This window comes from Haemaphysalis longicornis, unplaced genomic scaffold, assembly GCF_048455015.1.
Source record: "Haemaphysalis longicornis isolate Haplotype H1 unplaced genomic scaffold, Haemaphysalis longicornis Haplotype H1 scaffold_11, whole genome shotgun sequence".
NCBI lineage: Eukaryota > Metazoa > Arthropoda > Arachnida > Ixodida > Ixodidae > Haemaphysalis > Haemaphysalis longicornis.
The window spans coordinates 71,443,019-71,466,955 of NW_027526214.1; the positions used below are offsets into that span (position 1 = coordinate 71,443,019).

Consider the following 23,937-nt stretch of genomic DNA (forward strand, 5'->3'; position numbering starts at 1 on the left):
TGAGTTTCTTTTCGTGCTCGCTCTCAGGTCTCTGTAGAGGTATGGGTGTTCTCGACCAGGTCTTGCTGTCTCCTGGCATAGCGCAGAAGCGGTGAGAAAGGGTTGCTCAGCTTTTCCAACATCAGTCAAATGCAACGACTCAGTTTCGCACTTGGCTACAACCGACCGCACTACTTCATCGCTTAGAGCTGTTCGGCTTTCAATAACTTCTGCTAGGGATTCGCCTTTCGTTATGTCTGAACAGAAGGCAAGTTCAGACTCGCACGGTGGAGGCAATGCCTTCTCTCATTCTGTATAGAGCAAGAAGCTCTTCTCCGCATCGCACGTCGCATTGGACGGAACTGGATCTGCTTGCATCTCTGCCCTAGAGCAGTTGAAGTCCAACGAACATCCTGGTCTCATGCTATCAGAAGTCGACATTGCAGACAGCGTGGTAGACGTGAACATCGACGTATCCGGCTTCTGCACGTTGTTAGTATCGGGAACGTCCAGGTGGCTGTGGACCGTCACGATGAACTTCGGCAGAACTACTCGCGAGGTCGACGTACGCGAGCCGACGTGCGAAGGGTCGTCTGGATAGGGTGAGGTGCCCTTGCCGGTACATATAATGCCGGGTGCCCGCAGTTCGCTCAAGGTCGACCGCAACCGACTGAGGGCCCCGCATATCCTTTCCTGATATCGCATTACGTCGTAAAAATCATGTTCAAACTCGTCTCCTTCGAGAAGCTCACCTATCGCCTCGTTCAGCTTAAGTTCGGCGTCTTTCCGATCGAGTTCGTTGATTGCCTCAAGCAAGTCCCATGCAGACGGTGAATGAGCTTGCCGGAGCTTGGTCGCTTCCTTTAGCAGCCTCGTAACGGCAGTGCGAAGAACCTTCCTCAACGAACGCAGGGCGTCCAGGTCGTAACCAGCTTGGTACTTGGGGACACGTACAGCTGATCCCAAGAGTGGTAACCTGGACGTGACAGTGCGTATCTGCGTCTCGTTCAAGGTTCCCGTCGGTCGTAAGTAGGCGGTCAGGGCCAGGCGTGGTGACCTCCAGCTGAGGGCGGGGCAACGGCAGTCAGCGGCAGTCAAATCACGGGGTTCTACGTACCTCAAGCCGGAGGAGACGTCGCATGGTCTCCTTCGCTGCACGTGTTCATTCTCCCGGGCTTAACGGTACCAGAATGTTAACAGAAGAACGACGGAAGCGACACCGAAGCCATGGTTCTCTCAGCGGAGATGATCACTTTACTCACACGGGAAAACCACTGTGATGATCATGACTAGCGCATAGCCAGCGGGAGATTTACCCGCCGCCATTAAAATCTGAACCTGGCAACGTTTACATGAGAACCTTATCTACTGAAACGAGTGTAGAGGTGTTGTTCGTGGAATTAAAAGGCATTGAATGGGATATCATAGGGCTTACAGAGGTTAGAAAGACAAGTCAAGCGTTTACGTTGCTGCAAAATAGACACGTCCTATGTTACCGTGGTCTAGTGGATAGAAGATACTGGGAGTGGGCTTTTAATTCAATAAAAGCATAGCTGGCAATATAGAATACTATAGCATTACGAAAGGGCAGCAGGTCTTCTAATTAGAAACGATAAAAGGAAAAAGCTCAAGGTGGTTCCGGGCTATGCGCCCTTATCCAGCCACGACGACCAGGTAGTGGAACTCTTGTATGAAGATGTGGAAACGGCCATGGCTAAAGTAAAACACGTTATACCGTACTTTGGGGGTTATATCAATGCTTAAGTAGTCAAGAATCAGGCTGGAGACAAGGCAGTTGGAAATTATGTTGTGGGCTGTAGAAATGGCAGGGAGACCTAATAGTTGAGTTAGCAGACCGGAATAAAATAAGTATAATGAATACCTACTTCTGTAAACGCGAGAGCTGGAAGTGGACTTTGAGGAGCCCGAAAGGGGACCATGAAAATGAAAAAGACTTCATAATATGCGATAACCCTGGCGTCGTGAAGAATGTGGAAGTGCTCAAATAGGTTGTAGTAACCACCGTATAGTAAGATCTCGAATTAGGCTAGATTTGAGGAGGGATCGCAGCAAGCTAGTACGAAAGAAGCCGGTCAATGAACTAACAACCCTACGTAAAAGGGAAAAATTCAGAATCGCGCATCAGAACCGATGATCAGCTCTTAACGAGGAAGCCGAGCTTCCGACACAGGAAGCCAGCGACAACCTAATACGCATTATCACGGAGTGTGCAGTAAAAGGGGGGGGGGGGGGGGCACGAAGGCGAGATAGGATACTACTAAACTTTCACAGGAGACGAAATAACTAATTTGGAAACGGCAACCCATCACAGCCTCCGCCCCAGCTGACAGAATAGAACTAGTGGAGTTTTCGAAGTTAATCAATAAGCGTATGACACTGACATACAGAAGTATTATACGGATAGAATCGAATACTCTGCAAAGAAAAGCAGTGACAAGCTGTCTCGGGGTGGGGAAAAATGAGATCTATGCCCTTAAAGTTAGGCGGGACAATGTCATCACAAATAGGGATAAAATGTTCACTGTGGCAAAATAGTTCTATAGGGATCTCTACAGTGTCCGGAACATCCAGGATAATGCCGAACGAGAAAGAAGTTAAGAGGAGATAGACATCCCACCAGTAGCGACAGAAGAAGTAAGGAAGGCTTTTTAAGAAATGAAAGTGGGCAAAGCACCTGGCGAGGATCAGATTACAGCAGACCTCTGGAAGGTAAGTGGAGAAATTATACTTGAAAAACTGGGAAATCTGTATACCCAATGCCTAATACCCGCAAGTGTACCGGAATCTTGGCTCAACGCGAACATCATCCTAAACCATAAAAAGGTGTTATGAAGGACTTGAACAATTACAGGCCGATCACCTTACTCTCAGTGGTCTACTAGGTACTTGCCAGGGTAATCGGAAACAGAATTTCTGCAAACTTAGATTTCAGTCAACCTAAAGAACAATCAGGGTTCTGTAAAGGTTCTTGGAAATTGGACCATATTCACACGATCAATCAGGTGATAGAGAAGTGCGCTGAGTATACTGAACCCCTGTACATAGCCTTCATAGGTTATGAGAAAGCATTCTACTCGGTCGGAACCCCTGCAGGTATTCAGGCATTACGAAACGAGGGGGTAGATGAGCCTTACATAAGAATACGAGATGATATCTACAACGGGTCCACAGCTACCATCATCCTCCATAAGGAGTGTATTATAATACTTATAAGGAATGGCGTCAGTAAAGGAGACACAATCTGTCCAATGTTATTCACAGCCTGTTTACAAGAAGTATTCAGAACGTTGTATTGGGAACAGGTGGGAGTAAGGGTTAATGAAGGATACCTCACTAGCCTGATATTTGCTGATGACATTGCCTTGCTACGTAACACGCGGGATGTATTGCAAAGCATGCTTTCTGCACTGAATTAACAGTAGAGCCATGGGCCTGAAAATTGATATCAAGAAACCCAAAATAATCATCAATAACCTCGGGACAGAAGAGCAGTTTGGGTTAGCGGTTAGTGGAAGTGGTAAATAAATAATTCTACTTAGGCTAAGTTGTGTCCCCGGATCCCAACCGAGAGGCAGCGTTAATTAGAAGAGTCAGAATGGGGTGGAGTGGATTATGCACGCATCCTCAGACAATGAATAGCAGCCTACCATTGTCGCTGAAGAAGAAAGTGCGAGACTGGGAGGCTTACTAAGAGGGTACAACTTATATTTAGAACGGCTCAGTGGGTAATGGAGCGGAAAATGATAGGGGTAACTTTAATGGACAAGAAGAGTGTGGAGTGGGTTAGGGAACAAACGCGTCTTAAGGACATGTTAGTACAGATTAGGAAGAACAAATGGGTGTGGGCAGGGCATGTAAATCAATGGCAAGATAACCGTTCGTCATTAATGGTTGAAGAATGGATCCCTAGAGAAGTCAAGCGCTGGAGGGGGCGGCACAAAGTTAGACGGGCAGATGAGATCAAGACGTTTCCGGGAATAAAATGGTCACAGTTGGTACAGCACCGGGGTAATTGGAGAATATTGGGAGAGGCCTTTGCCCTGCAGTGGGCGTACATAAGCCGGTGATGATGATGATAATGATGAACAAAACCATCACAATAGACGTGCGCGTCAAACATTCAGTAGTCGCCGTCGTCCACGCCAAGCCTGCTCATATTGATGTTTCTCTTCATGCAGTCTCTCACGTACGTTTTCAGTGATAACCTAGTGGACTCTGATCTTTCGCCATTCAGCCGGTAACTTCTGCCTTTCTTTGAAAGCTCCTCAATCTAAGGAGGAGCCTCTACAGCGGAAGCCGCGTGGCACCCGCGCGCATTCCTTTCTGCCCGGTCGGCCTCCGGCTCGACGATAGTCCGCCTTTGTTGAAGGCGCGCATTGGCGACGTCACTGCTGGCTTAGGGTCCTTCCTCCGCGTACTTCAATCGTCGCATTTGTCTGCTCCCTCGGGGCCCTTTTTCCTCTTGCTTTTTTAGGACGCGGGGGTTCCCCTTCTTTCCCTCTTCGGGGAAAGTTTTCGGCGCTGGCACCTTTGGAGAATTGAAAGTCCTGTCTAGAAACTGCGAACCAGCTCCACGTCTGCGTTTGCGTTCTCGCCTCCTTCAGCAGCCAATATTCCGGGCTGCTACAATCGGTCGGTGCAGAGTTGGGGTGATGGTGGGATTGGAGGGGTGTCTGATTTATCGGCTGGGCATGTGAATAATATACGACTGGTGAGGTCATAAAAAAGGGTTATCGCACCTTTTCGTCTCGATGCATCCTCTAAGAAGGTGGTAGAAGGTCGTTGGAAAGCACACGACGGCGATTGCTGGTTGTTCGCCTGCTTCTGTCAAAGGTTTGGATTTCTAGGGTTAAAAAGGAAGAGGTGGGCAGCGGGCGGAAGGGGCGACGGCTGTCCAGCCTGGCGTTTTATATGATTTGTCAAATGAACTGACTGGGCGACACCCGTTGAGGTAGAATAATAACCGCATTGTGAGACAGATTCTGTCAAATTTCAACCAGATGTAGCTAAGGTGTGCAAGGTATTAAGGTACAGGTCCCTATTAACGGAATCACGCGAAGTAAAATAAAAAAATCTTCCGCTGTATAGTCATCAGACAGTCATATTAAGTCATATATTGGGTTTAAATTAAAAGTGATGCCACGAGGACGTGTGGGGAATTATATTCATGGTCTATATGAGGGGAATCACGTCGGGCAAATATTCGTTATGGTTAACATATGGTCTAATATTGGCTAGTCATCGATGGAGTTAAAGATCAAATTCATAGCGCTAGGACATGTGGCGTGTGAAATAAAAGGTTTCAATGAGAGCAAGAACGTCCGACAAATAAAAAATTCTTTATGATTGTTATTATATGACATAGTCCTAATAGGTCTTGCATTAGGGTAAAATACAAAATGATTCCACTAAGATGTGAGGGGCCTCAAATTGAAGAGTGCTATGATGGAAATCACATGGGACCAAAATGCGGTATGGCTATAGTACCGCAAACGATGCATTTGGTTTTTTTTATTTATGCTTTGTTTTTACCGCCCGGCTGCGCTGTCTGTGTTATTTCTGTGCCATGGGAAGCGTGTGTTCTATTCTTTCTTTCTGTGCTGCGTGTGTTATCTATTCTGATAGGGAGAGCATTCTATCTAACGTGAGCCGCCTTGAATATTCTTCTTAGATCTACAATATTCTAGATGGGAATCGACGGATCGAGAACCACGCGTGCCGAAAGATAAAAAGCCTGCAGAGCTGACGCCGGAGTCTTCGATTCCCCGACGTTCGCGACACACGACGCTCGCGACACACGCCGCCGACTGCTGCTTCGCCGCCTGTTTACTTTAGAGTTGTTAAGGGAGCACAAGTCCGCTCCAAACAACTTCCTTCTCCTTCAAGACGACTGCCTCGTTATTGGCCCCGTAACATATGGTGGGGTGCTGGGTACGCACCCTCTATGCTCCCAACGAGATCTGGAAGCCGCCGATCGAGTCCAATTAGAGCCAGCCGCCGACTGCGAGTTCTCCCACCGGAGTTTGATCTCCTGCCAGACGGACCAAAAGGAACGAAAGCTGCAACCACATCCATGATCAACGCAGCCACCATGACCAGCGCTTCTTATCCTGCCCTCGTCTTGGAACAGCCACGGAAACCAACATCGTTCCGCAGATACCCTTGAGAAGACCCTGAGGACTGGTTGGAGAAAGTGGAGCGCGTCCGCATCTTAACAACGTGGGATGACAAAAAAATCTTCCGCCATCTTTTGTTCTTTTTAGAAGATACGGGCCGAACGCGGTTTGAAAACCATGGAAGCTCCCTGACCGACTGGACTCTCTTTTGGAGCAAATTCCTCAAAACATTCGCCATCGTCATGCGGAAAAAACGAGCCTCCCTTTTGTTGGTAGCGCAAACGCAACACCCCAACGAATTGGCCGTGATCTTCGTTGAGGAGGTAGAGCAACAATTTCGCCGCGCGGAGACCGAAATGACGGAAGAACTGAAGCTGCGCGTCCTAATGCGTGGTGTGAAAGAGGATTTGTTTGCTGGACTTGTCCTGCCACCCGCCCAAGACCGTCGCCGAATTCGTGACCGAAGCCACTACAACTGAGAAGGCCTTTGAAATGCGTGCTAAGCAGTATGACTGGAACTTTGTTGGCGAGGCTAATGCGAACTACGTCGATCACATGCGGATTCCAGCTGAAACCATACGGGATACCAACCGCGCAGTAGTGAGAGAGAAGCTGCGCAAATTTCAGCCCTCCCCGCCGCAGCCCCAGATGGCTACCGTTACCGACGTGATTAGGGAAGAAGTGCAACAAGCGCTGGAAACTTCTACGTCATCGGAAGTACCCCCCGAGCCACAATATATGACATACACCGCGGCTATTCGTCTACCCCGCCCTGCTCCAAAACGTCGTCGAAAGGCCCCGCCACACCTCCTCCCACAGTCACCCGCACGATCCCTGGTAGCCCTAAACCAGACGCCGATGAAGGCGGACGTATGGCGAACTCCCGATAATCCCCCTCTGTGCAACCACTGCGCAGAGGCCGACCACATCTGCCCTCTCTGCCCATACAAAACACTCGGACTGCGTGGTTTCTCCGTCGACGCTCCTCGCCCCCTCTCTGATCAACGACCACGTGCCATTTACGAGTACCACTCTGAAACCAGCCATGACCTAGCCAGTTTCAACCGTTCGCCGTCGCCCTACCCATAGCAATCGCCGAACCACCGTAGCAATGCTGACTTCGCCCGTGGGAAGTCCCCCAGCCCACGCGGGGAAACTGAAAGCAGCAACTCCTCGAGGAGAAGTTGATCTACGGCGAAAAACGGGAATCCCTCCAACGAAGCAAGGACACGCCGAAGACAGTCATTCACGACATGTCCTCGTCTTGATGACCCGAACTAGCCCTGACAAGACTCCTGAACACGACGACAGCTACACGGCGTGACCCGTACCCGACATGACTGAGAATTCCCCTGAGAAGACGACGACAACAACCACGCACAATGAGACACCGTCAACACACACAAGCCGAGATGCGACGCCCTGACGCAACGGGAACTCCAGGAAGGCGGCATCCGACGTCAAGGGGTCCATCGACGGCTTTGATGTAGTCGCCCTGGCGAATACGTTAGCCGATTACTCAGTAATGACCAGACCTTTTTCGTCTAAGCTGAAGAAAGTTATGACCAGATAGGATGGTCCGCACATACGCAAAGCAGGCGGCCACCCCGTGACGCCAAATGGACCGTATTCATCCCGTGTCACCATAGACGGCACGATGCACCCTGCCGTGTTCGTGATCTTGCCTAACTGCTCGCGCGACGTAACTCTGGGAATGGACTTTTGACAGACAACGGTGCAATAATTGATCTTCAGACCAAGTCGATAACTTTTCACCGATCACTCCCTGATGTCGGAACCGAACTCCGAACACCGTGAAGTTGTAAGCATCGCCGATGATGATGTCACCCAGCCATGCCACGCAAGCTTGATGATCACCGTCCAGTGTGAAGGTTCTGCTCCGAACGGTGACCCTACCGTGGAGAGTGACCAAAGTTTGCTTCTTGACCGCGGTGTGTCTGTCGGAAGAGACATTGCGTGTTTTAAGCAACGCAAATCCCACGTTTTGGTCACCTATTTCACCGAGGAGTACCAACCTATAAACAAGGGCGCGGCAATTGCGTTCCTCAAAGAAACACAACAAGCAAGTGACGTGATCGCAGTCGCCGACTTTGAACAAACACCCGAAGATACCTTCAAGTTTCCCCCCTTCCTTCGAAGTAAACTCCCGCGCTACCACAATAAGAAAGAAGCAAGTTATTGGCTTTGCTGCATCGCTCCAGCAAGTGTTTTTCGTCGAACTCGAAATTACGTCACACCTTTGGCGAAGCACAAGATAATACCAGAAGGTGGAGCCCGATCTACCCGACAGTCACTGTACCGCGTCTTTTCACCCGAGCACGAAACCATCCGGACTATATTCGACGACATGCTCGGCGATTACATAATACAACCATCGAAAAGTCCTTGGGTTGCACTGGTCGTTCTCGTGACGATAAAAGACGGCACTTTAAGGTTCTGTGTTTACTACCGGTGACTGAACAAAATCACCATAAAAAACGTGTACCACCTGCCACTAATCGACAACGCCTTCGACCACCTCTGCCACGCGAAGTACGTCTTATCGATGAATCTGTGGGCCCGCTACTGGCAAATTGAAGTGGACGAGACAAACCGAGAGAAGACTGTACTCATAATCCCAGACGGTCTATACGAGTTTAAGGTGATGCCGTTTGGGCTGTGCACGGTGCAGCAACGTTTCAAAGAGTCATGGACACTGTGCTAGCTGTGCTGAAGTGGCACACCTGCCTCGTAAACCTCGACGACATTATGGTATTCGCCCGGACTTTCGATGAACTACGTTGCGAGAAAAGGTGAGAGTCTGTACTCCAGGCTATTCGCTCGTCGGCGGTAACGCTGAGCCCAAAAAGGGCCGCTTCGCTTACGAGGAACTCATTCTTTTGCTACACGTGGTCAACGCCGTTGTCCTGCGTGACCCGGCGAAAACATCAGCCATAGCAAACTTCCCAACACCAAAAGGCAACAATATTGTGCGAATATTTCCCGGACTGTGCGCATACTACCGGCGCTTCGTCGAAACCATCGGACGCAATGCAGAGCTGCTCAAGCGCCTGTTAAAAATAGCACCCCTTTCGCCCAAGAAAAATCATTCTGCGAGAATCAACAAAGCTTGTAAAACCCGCCTGCCCTCACTTATTTCGACAAAAACGCCGAAACAAAAATGCACACTCACGCCAGCAATAAAGGTTTGGGTTCCGTCGTGACAGCTATTTCCTGACACGACCGGGCGTTCTCCACCTCCGCGACGCTTTTATTTCGCTTTCGGCTCACTTTTTCCCATACCCGAGCTGCAGCATAGTTGTCCAGATAATTGTTGCCGGCCTCCGCTCGATGTGATGAACAGAACGTACCTCCAGAGAACAAAAATGTGCGATAGGGTTGAACATGAGGGTAAATAAACAGTGCTTCCGGAAGCAGCGTACGACCGTACGTATTCTGGCATATATGCTTGTTTCCAAGAATTTCCGATTCAGCATGGCGACCATTTCACGGCGCTACTGAAAGGCCGCAGGAAATTTGAGCAGCGAATAGATTCCACACAGGCAGACACTTCTTTTATGATGATGAATTTCCCACGTTTGCTGCAGGAGCCATTTGCCCTAACGCTGATTGTCGGTTACGCCAACACTGGCGTAATCATGCCCGGAAGAGAATCTCCTGCACATTGTCAAGTAAAGGCAAAGACGGCAACACGCCACCAATTAAGAAAAACAACATCAGTTGGGTATGAAATGTCTGGCGTCCTGCTTCCACGATTCAATGTAGCCTCACAGGCAACCCCTGTCAAAAAGGCGTTTTTGGTGTGGCCCGCTCCCTTAGCGTGTTCGGGACAGAATTTATAGGAAAATCTGACAGCTCTCTTTAGAGCCCGGTTAAACTTGGCGCTGCTGAAGTAACGAATTAATGATATTTACCTATTTTTGATGCCGTCTGGACATCTGATGTCTACGCACAGCAGGAAGCAACAACGTGGAACGGTGACGTCTTATGTTAGCCCTTCATTCCCCAAGAAATGCCCGCAAGGTGGTGCCTCAATCGTTAGAAAATGCTGACGCAGCAAAATTCTATTCTATTAAAGTTATAAAAGCGGGGTACAGTGAGAAGTGGTTGGCTGTGGATATTGAACAATACCAACTATAAAATTTTCCCCAATTGCCATTTCCATATTGCCCTTCTGGCTGTTCACCAGTTGTGTTTTGGTGGCTATGCGGGATTTTTTCCAGACATTTCGAGCCGCAGGGTGTCGATGAAGCCACGTTTTAAAGATGGCCTGAGCAAATTCCGCAAGCGCGATGCATTCCTTTGAAGCACCAGGTTAGGGTTTTTGAATTGCAAGGGCCTTGGGTACTTGGTCAGAGCACCGGCACAGCACCGTCAGACAACCGGTCCAGGAAAAAGTATGATGATGGTCAGTCCACAAGAAGACGACGTGTTCCTCGAGGTATTTCATGATGTCAATATGCTGTAAGTGAAATAACTGAATTTTCACGCTTCGGAGCTTCGTGCTCACAATATCACAGCCCTTCAAAACTAAAACTGCCATTTCTAAGTTGTATGTGTTCACTTTAGCAACACGCGAATCCAGAACCGGAAAGTAATATTTGCACAGCCGCGATGAGCTTACGACAGAACTCCGAATTTTTACTCTGGATGTGAGTGCATATAATGATTTTACGATGCGGTCATAAATTTCTCCCTCAAATCCTTCCCTTTGACACCACAATTTCTTTTGTGCTAGGGTTCTAGCATCTGCGATGAATTTTGGGTTTTCTCCTAACAAGTACTAATCCTCGGGATGCCCTTTTTTATCTGACCCAGATGATTTTAATCATCGAAAGCTTAATATGATACCCCACATACTCTGCCGTACTTTCTTTCAATTTTAACATAATTTATGGCTTACTATGACTATCGCATGAAGATAACGTGGAAGCATCTGTTGTTTGCCCCAAGTGATTTCCTTTTTCAAGACTTTCAATTGGATACCCCATTGGTCGCAGCGTATCACATGGATATTTACCTCAATCGACTCAGCATGACTCTGTCATTATTATGACCAGAAGGAATTTTTATTTGTCTCACCTGTGTTCCCTCATTGAAACCTTCAATTTGACACCCCACACACCCTAGCGCACTTCACTTTGAATTTTAACCATAACGACGACTCACCATGACTTTGTCACGATTATAACCAGGAAGCATTTTTTCCTCCCACGCGAATCCCCGCACCGAGATCTTCAATTCGGTGCGGGGGACACACTAGCGACATCCTCGTGAATTTCAAAACATTTTATGATTCACCGTGACTATGTCACTATTACTACCACGTATTTTTTATTTGTCCAACGTTACTTCCCCAATAAAAACACCTAATGTCACACCATTTTCGCCTATAGATCACCATTATGAAGTCCAAACTTTAATATTACTCACGATAAGTAGGTTATTATTATGACCACAAAGTATTTTTTGTTTTTTCCGACGTGATTTCCCTCCTCGAGACCTTCAATTTGATACCCGACTTGCCCTAGCGGCGCATCACTTTGAATTTTATCCAATCATTGTCTATCCACGACTCGCGTGTACACGGTTCGCCATTTTCAATATTTTTTCCTAATATTTTCTTTTGGGCTCTTGAAATGTGGTTTGATGAATTATCTACATCCGCGCTTTTATGATATTCACAGGTTGAAGTTTCATGAAATGTGCATTTTTGTGGAAATTCAGGGGGTTACACGATGCTCCTTGGGGAAGGGCGGTGTGTACGCATTAAAAAGCAAACGCATATCCATGAACGCCTCGCGGTTCAGAGATTCACGGGACAGTTCGATTTTACCCAAGGTGTTTTTCATGATGTAGACCAAAAATACCCACAACCATAACCTTAAGCAGCTTTGACGTAAGTGAACTGAGCAGTGAGCGGACGTTCCCTCGCCCAGTGTTGTTTCTTACGCCTCAGGCCCCCAGCACACCATTGAATATAAACCGACTGTCATGAACACGAATACGAAGCCTCCATATAGAGTTTGGTATCCAAAAAATACGTACAATATCTTGCAACCAGCGCTAAGCATCCTGGGCAGCAGATACAGCTGTATTAAAATCTCAAAATTTTTTTTTTCAACTTCACAGGAGTTGCGGTGTCATGTCGTACAGAATAAGAGAGGTTGAGCTCACGAATTTGCACCCGAACTCTTTTTACTACGCGGGAATATTGAAACTGTGAATGCTAATGTATTCACACTTCATCTGAGCCAGAGTAAATTCCTAGCACGAGAGAGTTCTGAGCTCATGAGTTCTGTATTTACTTTGAGTTTTCAGTTCATTTTGAGTTCTGAGTTTATTTTGAGTTGAGTACATTTTGAGTTTTGAGTACATTTTCAGTACTGAGAAGATTTTGAGTTTTAGTACATTTTTGGTTTTACTACATTTTGAGTTCTGAGTACATCGTTAGTTTGAGTACATTCTGAGTTTTAAGTACATTTATTGTTAGAGTACGTTTTGAGTACTGAGTACATTTTCAGTTTGAGTAAATTTGGAGTTTTGAGTTCATTTTCACTGCTGAGTAAATTTTTAACTGAGTACATTTTGTGTTTGAGTATGCACAAATGTGCTGCTCAGTATTGAGTTTGAGTTTGAGTGAGTGGTGATTCGAAAAAAATATTTTCAGTGAGTTCGAGTAAGCCGCGCCAACCTTGCCGAGGTATGGTGGGACGTGACCCTGAGATCAAGACCCGCTTTGCGTGTCTGGCTCAGGAGATATCTTGCCGGGGGTTGGGTATTGACTTAAAAAAAACTGTTATCTAGTTCTCTGGATTTTTGCTCTTTAAGACTCCTAAAATATATTGTCAATTAACTGCGTGATCAAGAAAACGTACAGTGAGGCAACAGGCGTTTCTTTGTGAAAAGATTCAAGGATAAGGAAACGGGCATTGCCTTGCTTTGGTAAAATAATTTTTGGTAGGGACAGAAATAATACTTAGGTGTGCACCTTTAACTGAAACAAAGATGCTTGGGGGGTTGATTTTTCACATGGTGGTTCTTTGTTTGCTCAGTTCACATTAACGACAAGTAACGTCCAGCGCACCCTCCCTCGTAACCAGACGAGGAGCACATCCGCAGGGGATCGACCAAGGCTCAGATTGCCACCGTTTCTAGTTTCTCACCCTACATTTATAAACACATCGTCACGGTTGGTTCCAGCTGATGTTTGTGGCTCATGGTTTGCGGTGTCGCCAAAACCATCTCTATGAATACCCAAGGTGCTTCGTGCGGAGAACGCAGTCAGAAATATTCTGGAAAAATGTCTTGTAACAGTTTGACGAGGTAGCTCTAAAAAGGCATTATTGTTTTGTACAAGCTTTTTTTATTACAGATGACATGAAAAAAACCAGTTGACTTGCACAGATTTCTTTGAGATGAGAACCGTTTTTTTTTCACTTCATATCGGTGTTCACAGAAGAAGGTTTTTAAACATTTCAGACTAAAGTTTCTAAAGCTTCTTTTAGGATAGTTACCCAAAAAACTCTTGACCCAACAAGTTGCCCCATTTTTCCTGTGGTATTCAAGTACAATGGTTTAGCAACACTGGTTCTAAAAGTGGCCAGCAAGCGCTGTTCTTCTTGAACAGCTGCTAGATTAGAAATAATTTCTGTTCAGCATACTGCCAATTTCATGAAAAAAGGGAGCCCCAGAAAATTTATTAGGTGATTACACTTCGCACGTATACAAGCCCACCACTTCAGGATGTATCTCTCAAGATAATCTAGCACTTCCGTTTTCTGTTTTGGGGACTACGATGCCTCAGTAATGGTCAGAAGGTCAGCTCCGTACATCGCCAAGTTCACGTAAGACATGCGACCTTTACCGACCATATTAACGCAAAAAAAGCATCTGAACTCAAAAATCTTAGTAAGCGAAAGTAAAAAAGCATGTGACGGTAAATACCCCATTAACGCAATTAGCCTGGAAAAACTGGCACGGAAAAACTCAGCCGTAGAGATGGTCGTTGCGGTGAGAACAAAGCGCGAAACACTGCACTTGAGGCCTGTGTACAGCATGCCACAACCAAGGATAGAATTAGTCTTCGGTCGCTTGGTTAAACCGTTAAGAGATGACCACTTCTGAAGATACTCCTTCGAGCAAAAGCAAGGATGATGCACAGACGTATTTGTTGAATGATTCCTTTATATTTTGAGCCTGCCGCTAAACTGTATCTATTGAGTGATTGTATTTATCTTTTCAAGAACGCATTGCCATGCTGAGAAAACCCAGTCGGTGCGCCATCGATACAAAATTTAGGGACGAATTGCGGCTTAAACCAGCAATTACTGCCTCAACAGTACTTTTGTGCAATCGTCTTGTGCGTTTTGGGTGTTCGTATATGAAAACCAAGTAAGTGCCATTTCGGTTTAAGACTTTTCAACAGTAACGTGGTTCTCTAAAGTTAAACCGCGTGCACAAACGGCTCTCTGTGGAAACTGATTAACAACGCCCAGTACTAGCCGCTTCATTCTCGCCTAGTCATGTGCCCGCTGTGGCAGGAATCCGAGTAAGCTCCGACCCCAGAGAGGCGCTCTTTTTGGACGGCAGCTCAAGAGAAATCCGGTGTGATAAGTAATTTTAAAAAATGTAGTGTAGTAGTCCTTTCGCTCTAAAAGGAATTCGGCAATGTTAAAACAAGATTAATCAAGGAATTAGCCACATGGAACACTGTGCAATGAGAGATTCGGCATGTGGCTAGGGCTGATGCTGCAGTTTACGCAATTTCCAAAAAGTACCCTTGTGGCGACCGAACGATCCCACTAAAAAGACGGCAGCCTGCGACGCCGGAAAATTTCCGTCGATAAAATTTGCTTGCGTATAGCATTCCTATTCCACTCTTGTCAACTGTACTCCTCATTATTTCCTTCACACTCGCTACAAACGTTTAAATATTAAAAGCAACGTTTCATTCATGCTAATAAATAATAGGAAGAGGTAAATAAATATTTCTAAGTCATAGGTTTCATGACTATTTTGGTGTTTGCGTGCCGTGGCATCTGTATTCTGTAAAACAGTTGCCAGCTAGGGTGTTGAAGTGATCGCATCACATTATAGGAGTAAAGATCAGAAAAATAAATATTCCCCACTTGATTTCTTCGTTTCATATGGTCCAAAGCAGTTATATTGTATCGGTAACTGTGGCATTAAAAAGCGGGAAAAATTTCTGGCGTGTCATGAATCGTCACGTTTCACAAACATCTCCAACAACTGCTGGTTACACTCATTGGTGAATTGTAATTTTGATACTGAACGAGTGATGTCGACATAGTTTCGCATTGCCCAGTTTTGATACTGTAACTGTTTAGTTTTTTGTTCGTTGGAGTGTATAATTTTCCTCATTTATGTAAAATTAAACATCTTCTTTATGTGTTCGATTTCTTTTTGATACGATAATATATACACTCTTTTTACATATCCAAATTTGGTACTCATATTGCACTGATGCGTGGTGTACTGTTACCTATATAAAAGCACGTAAGTGTGTGTATATAGAGTGCATACAGAGTATGATTAGGAAGAACATTTGCTTACCGGTGGCTGCAAAATGTAAGATATTATTTAGGAGAATGCTTTACCTAACAAAAAACACCAAATCTGACAAAGAAAGGGCCACACAAGAAACTGCTCGGGTAAACGGCTTTTTTGAGGGTTTTAAGTAAAGACGAAGCAGCAGTAAAAGAAAATTTAGGTTTTGGGAAACTGTTTCTCTTATGTATGGCATACTAATGTTGCACGCTTATTCCCATGCTTCACTTCTTGACTTGCTTACACAAAAAAAGCCTAACAGGGATAAAATGTTTTTGTATGTACGCAAGTTTATTAAAGACACTTCAAATGAACACACTTATGCTTCATAAATATCGGCGTGATTTTCGGTTTCTCCTCGAAAACATCAACTGGAGCACTTCCGAAACAGCGGTAGCTAATGCTTAATAAGTACTGCAGTGAAATAGAGAACAGGAAAAACAATGGGGGCGTCAAGGTTGTATTTGTTGTTAGGAAACCTCTGGCCGCTTCAGTTTCTTAAAAGTTTTGATGTCTTTCCCCAGTTTCGTGCGGTATTATATTGTTACCCGTCGTTGAAGTGAACAACGCCGTGACGACTCCTTACGGTCCCTAATCGACACTCTCTCGTAACCTCTCTCTCGGACCCTAATCGACACTCGTAACAATATTGTCACAAAGCCATAGCCAAGAGAGTTGTCATGAAGAAAAGCGTGTTTATTAAAGCGAACTTGTGCTCTTCGAACAACTCAAAGAATACACAGGCGCTGAAACAGGAGTGAACAAAGTGACGTATGCAGGCCAACGTCGGTGAGTCGTATGCCGCACTATCTGCACTGCGGTCATTTATCTCACGGCACGACATCTTCTCGAACAGTCAAATTGCAACCTGAACACTGTGGATCATACAAGATTATTATAGGCTGGTGAAGTTACTTCGCGACACTCTATCAAGGGTGAAAACACGTGCGGCATAAAGAATAAAACATGCGCTTTAGTTGGCCGGCGGATAGCACAGAGAATATAGCCCGGCGCAGCCGCTCGGCAAAAACAAAACATCAACTATCTCAAAATATTCGAAGGCATCAAACCTGTCAAAATTAAACGAAATCTGGGCAAACAAAACAAAACGTTTGTCTTCTTGCGTACTAAGGTTTCAGGCGAACCACGCGTACGACTTCGGGCCACGTGCTTTGTCGTGACGTTGCGGATTCACCGTCGAGGATCACCTCGTAGTTAAGTTGCCCAACACGTTGCGCAATTCGGTGGGGTCCGAAATACCGTGACTGAGTCCACATTGTCGGATGGGAGTCCAAACACACACACGATCCTCTAGGCGTTACTCAGTGTCATGGCATCGAAGGTTGTAGCGTCCGGCATCAAGAGGCTGCTGGTCCGTTGTGTGAACTCGAGCGAGCTGGTGGGCCCCCTCCGCGCGCTGAAGGTATCCTTGGAAGTCTGAGTTTAGGTCGCCCTCTTCTACGTGCTGAAGCAGTACGTCAATCATCGTAGTAGGCCTTTTCTGTTGACAAACTCGAATGGTGTCACCTGCGTAGTTTTCAGGGTCACTGTGTTGCATGCAAACGTGACATACGGGAGGACGTCGTCCGAAGTCTTATGTTCAACGTAAACGTACATAGAGAGCATAAACGCGACCGTCTTGTTCAGATGTTCTGTTGGTCCATTCGTTTAAGGATGGTACGCCATCGTTCTTTGTGTACCCCTGCTGATGTAGAGTCAGATTCCTTGCGTGAGCTCCGCAGGGAAGGCCCTTCCGCGGGCCGTGATTAGGACTTTAGGGGCTCCATGTCGCAGCACAACTTGGCATGTGAAGAACTTTGCGACTTCCTGTGCAGTTCCCATCGGAAGAGCGGTGGTCTCTGCATAGCGCATCATGTAATCTGTAGCTGAGACAATCCACTTGTTCTCGGTGGTGATGTAGGCAACAAGCACGAAAGGTTCTTTCAATCTGTTGGAACGGCCTCCATGGGACCGGATTTAGTTGCAGAAGTCGGGGGGGTCTCGTCGGGGTCATTGTTCGTCGCTCGTATTTACGGCAGCTCCGGACGTAGGGGACACATCTGTTGTAAGGCTGGGCCAGTAGTACTCTGCCGTGATTTTCCCAATTGTGCGTGCAGTGCCAAGATGTCTTGACGATGGGTTGTCACACGACTCTTCCAAAATTTTGTCACAAAGGTCTGCAGATATGACTAAAAGATAATTCTTTCTTTTTCCACGAAGAACATTTCTCGTCACGAGTACGGTGTTTTTGAGGCTGAATGCTCGTAAGTTTTATGTGAAGGTCCTAGGTCCGGCGACGTTGCGTCCTTAGAGGTAGTCAATCATGACGCGCAACTCGGGGTCGGCACGCTGCTGGGTGGCTAGGTCGCTCTCCTTCGGGACTCTGAAGAACATGCTGTCTCCATCGGAGTCTTAAGGTGGTGGGTCGATAGTGGCGCGGGACAAACAGTCGGCGCCGGAGTCTTTCCTGCCGCATTTATAAACGATTCTTACGCCGAATTAACGTGGATGCAAGCTCCATCACCAAAGACGACCAGAGGGGTCTTTCAAATTGGCGAGCCAGAAAATCACATGGTGGTCTGCCGCAACCTTGAACGTTCTACCATACACGTATGAGTGAAATTTTGAAATGGCCCGTATAATAGCGAGGCCCTCTTTCTCGAAGGCACAGTGGTTTTTTTCCTGTTTTGAGAGACCACGGCTGGCATAGGCACCGGCGTCGTCGACGGGGTGGTCAACAGAGCGGTTGTAAGCTTGACGTGTCCAGTCATATGTTGTGTGGGCGAATATTTCACAGTTTTACCGATGAGCATTTTACCTTCACCTCTCTCATCATCACTCACTTCGTGGAGATGTCGGGATTTTCGCATTCGCTTTGCTTTTGGACGAGGACGGCCTCCAAGCCTATAAGAGTGGCGGAGTGTGAATATCTGTATCGGCGTTTTCGTCGAAACAGGTGGGCACGGGCGGGCTTTGCATCCATTGCTGCAGCTCGAAAATTGCTTTTTCTTGGGTTTCCCAGCTGAAGGGGGTGCTATCTTTTGTTAAGCACGTGAGTGGCTCTACAATGCTAGCGAAGTTTGCGACCAAACACAGGTAGTATCCGCAAAGTCCGATCAATCTTCGCACGCCCTTCTTGTCTTTCGGCCTTCAGAAGTTCGTATGGGTGAAGTTTTCGCAGGGTCTGAGAGGACGTCTGCGGCATTCACGCCCTGGCCAAAAATTTTAGTTCCTCCTACGCGATTCTGCACTTTTCGTGTTTCACCATCAACCCCGAAGTACTAATGGCTTCGAATACAGACTCCAACCTTGCAACGTGTTCGACGAAGGTCCGGGCGAATTACACAACGTCATCGAGGTATGAAAGGCAGGGGTGCCACTTCAGGCCAGCTAGCACAGTATGTATGACTCTTTGGAAATTTGCTGGCGCCGTGCATAGCCCAAGTGACATCACCTTGAACTCGTAATGGCCCTCTGTTGTTATAAATACAGTCTTCCCTCGATCTCCCTCATCCACTTCAAATTTGCCAGTAGCCTGTCGTTAGATCCATCGATGAAAAGTGCTTCGCGTGGCAGAGGTGGTCTAGGGCTTCGTCAATTCGTGGCAAGTGATAAACGTCATTCTCAGTAATTTTGTTTAGTAACTGGTAGTCAATAAAGAACCTGATGTACCATCCTTTTCCTTTTCGGGTACGACCAGAGCAGTCCACGGGCTTTTCGATGTCTGTAAAATGTCGTCGCAGAACATGTCTTCTACTTCTGTCTGGATGGCTTCCCGCTCGCGTGAAGACACGCTGTATGTTGTCTATCGGGAAGGTCGGGCTTCATTTTCGGTTATAATCGGGTGTTACAGTTGGGGCGTCTGATGTTTTTTTTTTCAGTTCGACGAAAAACACGCCCTGTAGCGACGCAGCAGATTCAATAATTAACCCAGTTTTTCTAGCGGCAGCGCCGTGTTCATGTTGAAAGGATGCGCCATCTTGAAAGCAGCTGTGCGTGCGCGTTCTAAGTTGGCTAAAGCAATCACTTGACTTGTATCTTGCGTTTCTTCGATTAACGCAACTGCAGCACCTTTGTTTAAAGGCTGGTACTCCTCGGTGAAATTAGTGACCAAAACGTGTGACTGGCATTGCTGAAAGCGCGCAATGCCACTAGTGACGGAAACGCCTTAGTCGGAAAGCAAGCTTTGGTAGCGTTCTATCATAGCTTCGATGTGAGGAGTAGCATCAAGCTTGCGTAGGGTGGCAAGGCAACGTGATTGTCGGCGAGCCTTACAGCAGCACTGTGTTCAGGGTTTGAACTGACGTCGTGTTGGGATCGGAGGTAAAGTTGTCTACCTTTTCTGCACATCAATTATTGCACTGTTGTCCGTCAAAAAGTTCATTCTAAGATTTACAACTCGGGAGCAGTTAATCAAAATGACGAACGCAACACAGTGCATGGCTCCGTCTGTTGTGATGCGCGATGTGCACGTTCCACTTGGGTTGCGAGATGGCCTCTCGCTATGCGTATGTGCGGACCATCTCAGCTTGTCGTAACTTTCTTCAGATAGAGGCGAATGGCCCGCTCAATACTGAGCACTGTGCTCCCGGGTAAGCTTGTCGGAATAGCATCTTCATCTCCTCAACGAACACAACACCTTCGTTAGGGTGCTAGATTCGCGTTTGCAACACCTCAGCTCGTTGTTTTCGTACGACAGTTGCGAATTTTTTCAAAAATTCTGCTTTGAACATGCTTCATGATGTATGCGAGCTCTCGTGATTTTCAAACCAGACTTGAGCCGAGTCTCCGATGTATAAAAACATTGGCCTCAGACTTTCTTCATCGTCTTATCGGTTGAAACTTCTCACGCGCTCCAGCTTTTCCAGCCACTCTTCTGGACCTTCACCAGGGGATCCTCGAAATGGTGGGGGCTCCCGAGGTTGCTGTAGAACGACGGGAGCATTAGCTTGGTAGACCGTGGTGCTGGTAGCGACGTCTTTCTATTTCGCTTTCTCCGGTAGTAGATCGAACTCGGGTGGTAAATCTTGGAGGCGGAGACTGGCTCTTGTTGGACTGGCTTGGCAGGTTTCAGAGGTTGCAGTGGGCATGAAGGATGCGTACCCAGCACCTCCACCAGATGTCACAAAGCCAAGGACGACGCAGTTGTCTTGAAGGAGAAACAAGTTTATTGGAGTGAGCTTGTGCTCCCCTAACAACTCAAAAGAATACAGAGGCGGCGAAGCAGCGGTCCACAAAATGACTTGCACAGGCGAGTGGCGTCGAATCGAATGCCACGGCGTCTGCTCTGCAGGCTTTTATCTTTCGGCGTGAGTGTTTCTGGAACCATCGATTCACATCCAGAATAATGTAGATCACAGAAGATCATTCTGGGCTAGCAACGTTACGGTGAAACAGTCTTCTTATCCGGTTTTGATAGCCCGTGCGGCATGAAAATAAAGAATGGAAGACGCGCTTTGCTGGGAACGCAGATAACATAGCCGGACGTGGCCACGCAGTAAAAAATAATAATAAATAAACAAGCCCATACACGGTTTGCTGCAATATCAGAAATAATTTTGCTGCCACTATAGTAACCTTTTGTCACATTGGTCATACAGACTTGGCCGAGTCAAAAAAGTTCACGAGACCAGGCAATTTTTAAAGTGCAGAGCTTGGTCGGCCTTTTTTTACTCTTTTTTGTGGGACGCCACACCAAACCAGGGCAGTGAAATAAAAAGAACCCATGAGTGTACTACTCTAAAGAGTGCCGATGATGACGTCAAACTCCATCCCCAGCTGAAACTTTATTCTTAGTGTACACACATCATCTTAGTCCTGACAGTACATTATTTTCTAAAGTCAGCGCAGATCACTCTTCGAAAAGCCTGTACACGTTTTTGAAATAAATGCAGTAAGAAAGTGAAAATACCGCAGCCGCTGACGTCCAACAGTTGTCGAAGGACGTCTTCAAAAATGCCAGTTTATTGAATGTGAAATTGGCGCCACCACGACACACAAAAACAAATTATTGCCTTGCTGCGCTGCTACGGCGACGGTCTTTTGACAAAACTTCAGTTACGAGAGACGCCTCTTCAAATCAACACATTATAAGGAACATTGTACACAGACATACTTGTCAGTATCTAAAGGGTGTATGTTCACACGAGGGCGAGCGTGTTCCAACGTACGATGGAGGTGCTGTACGACGACATCACACAACATTCAAAGAGGCCTCGTACACCAAAGTGTGTGTTACTCAAACACTTTGCCTGTGCATTTAGGCTTCTGACGATTGACGAAAAAATGAAGGAACAAAATTGGATTTTACAGAGAACACATTGATAACGTCAGTCAGGATTCGCAATGAAAAGTTCGCTTCAATAAACCAAATAACCGGCGTGTGGCAATATGAAGTTTAAAAGAGAGACTAAGAAGCTTCCCTGTTCCCAACCTTGGACTGACTGTAGAAGTCGTAGGGGATACAAATTCAGCTGTACATTGCAGGAAGACATTTTAAAGGGTCACGGCCACCACGGATGATGCCTTCAAATGGCCCAGCTTGAGCTCGAACCTAAAAAATATTATCGTAATCGTTCTTAACTTGACACCCAGATTCGAGGCGTACAGTCTAGCCCTGTGGGCGTGGTCGTGTTTTGTGGCCACGTTTAGAATATATGTGGGTGTTTGGTGATGCGGGCATAATATATTTTATGTCTACCTTTCGGCGTTGCATTGTTGATGGGTTTGGGTTTATTGAACGTTATGCGACTTTAGCTCAGCAGCATCTGTTCTAGTTTTCTCCACTAGGGCGCGGATTTTCAACGTGCGTGTTCAGCATTGAATTGGTAGTTCATCAATCCTTGTGGTGAATGCTACCTAAGACTGCCCTATCACGCTGGGCGCGGAGTAGTCGTTTGGGCGTCATCCAGGCGAGAAAGTGGTCTGTTTGGCCAAAAGGGAGTCTTGTAGATTCAGTCACTTAAGGGGCTGTTAAGGTACATATCGCAGTTTTTTGTTTTCACAGTGGCAGCACAGCGTCTGACTTCAGGCATTTTTGACGCATTTATCTTCCCCTGTGCCGGGTGGTGCACAGCGAGTGGTCAGCCGAGTTAGAGCACCTAAAGACATAAGGCCACCAGACATAATTTTGTACTTATAGTAGCTGCTCTAGCTTTAAAATGGGGTTCGCATGGGGATTCTGGCGTGCGATGCTATCACCTCCGTTTCGCTATCATCTCTGAAAGCAAGAAGATGCCAGTGATTTTTTCTTTGTTTTTATTCTGTGGTTCGCGAGTACGTAGAGGTGAGATCACCGAAACTTTCAATACAAAAAATAGGGTATATTTGGCAGTCACCTGAAACAATAAATTGACACCCTCCACTATATTGTTTATTATATTAAGAGAAATGACGCTTTAATTGCATAGAGCCTGGAAAGACTATTTTTTGGGGAAACAGGGGACGTAATATATGCTTACAATTATCTACGTAGGGTTAAAGCAAGGCCAGAGATTCCCGTTTAATAAAATGTAACTTTGACGGGTTTCGGAGCTTGGGCTGTGTATATGATTTTTTTCATTCCATTCAATGAACCAGGCTACTGATTCTGCGCTCACTGTTCAGCGTGGGGAGAATTTTTGCGATCTGGACAAAAGTTTACTTCATTCAGAAAGCATTAGAGCAGTGAAAGGAGACGTCGTGTGCTCTAACTCGAGCGGTGAATAAATAAAATCCGTCACTGATTGAGAATTACCAAATAAAACTTTTCGCATACTCTCTTCATAAACATCAAGAGGGACGAGGTTTGGGCCTGTTGGTGACACATAACGAGATAAAACGCGCTAACAAGACGAGGACGAAGAGAGAATACACAAGCACAAGCGCGAACTTTCAACAGAATGTATTTCGGAAAGAACCCTTTTTATACACTTGCTCACACCACAAGGAAGTATCGCGCATGCGCACGTTTACACATCTCGTAAAAAACAAATTTCTTTTTCGGACAATGATACAGAAGGCGTGCTTACGCAGTATGCTTTTAAGCGATCTATCATATCTGCTTCTATGATTTCGCGAGTTATTTTTTCTCTGTTTTTACTGATAACAACACATTTTTGAAAATCCGCTTCACACTCCCCTTCCAATTCGCACGTGCTGCAGTGGTGCGCCAGGCATCCGCTACTCCCATTCCTCACATTAGCGCAGTGTTCACGAAGCCTATCGTTCAAGCAGCGCCCCGTCTGCCTCA

The 23,937-nt window shown here is 46.4% G+C and overlaps 1 pseudogene; it reads right to left on the reverse strand.

Moving 5' to 3' along the window:
• Positions 1-285: 285 nt before the first annotated feature.
• Positions 286-23,937, reverse strand: part of LOC144160680 (uncharacterized) — a 29,426-nt pseudogene continuing 5,774 nt past the window's right edge.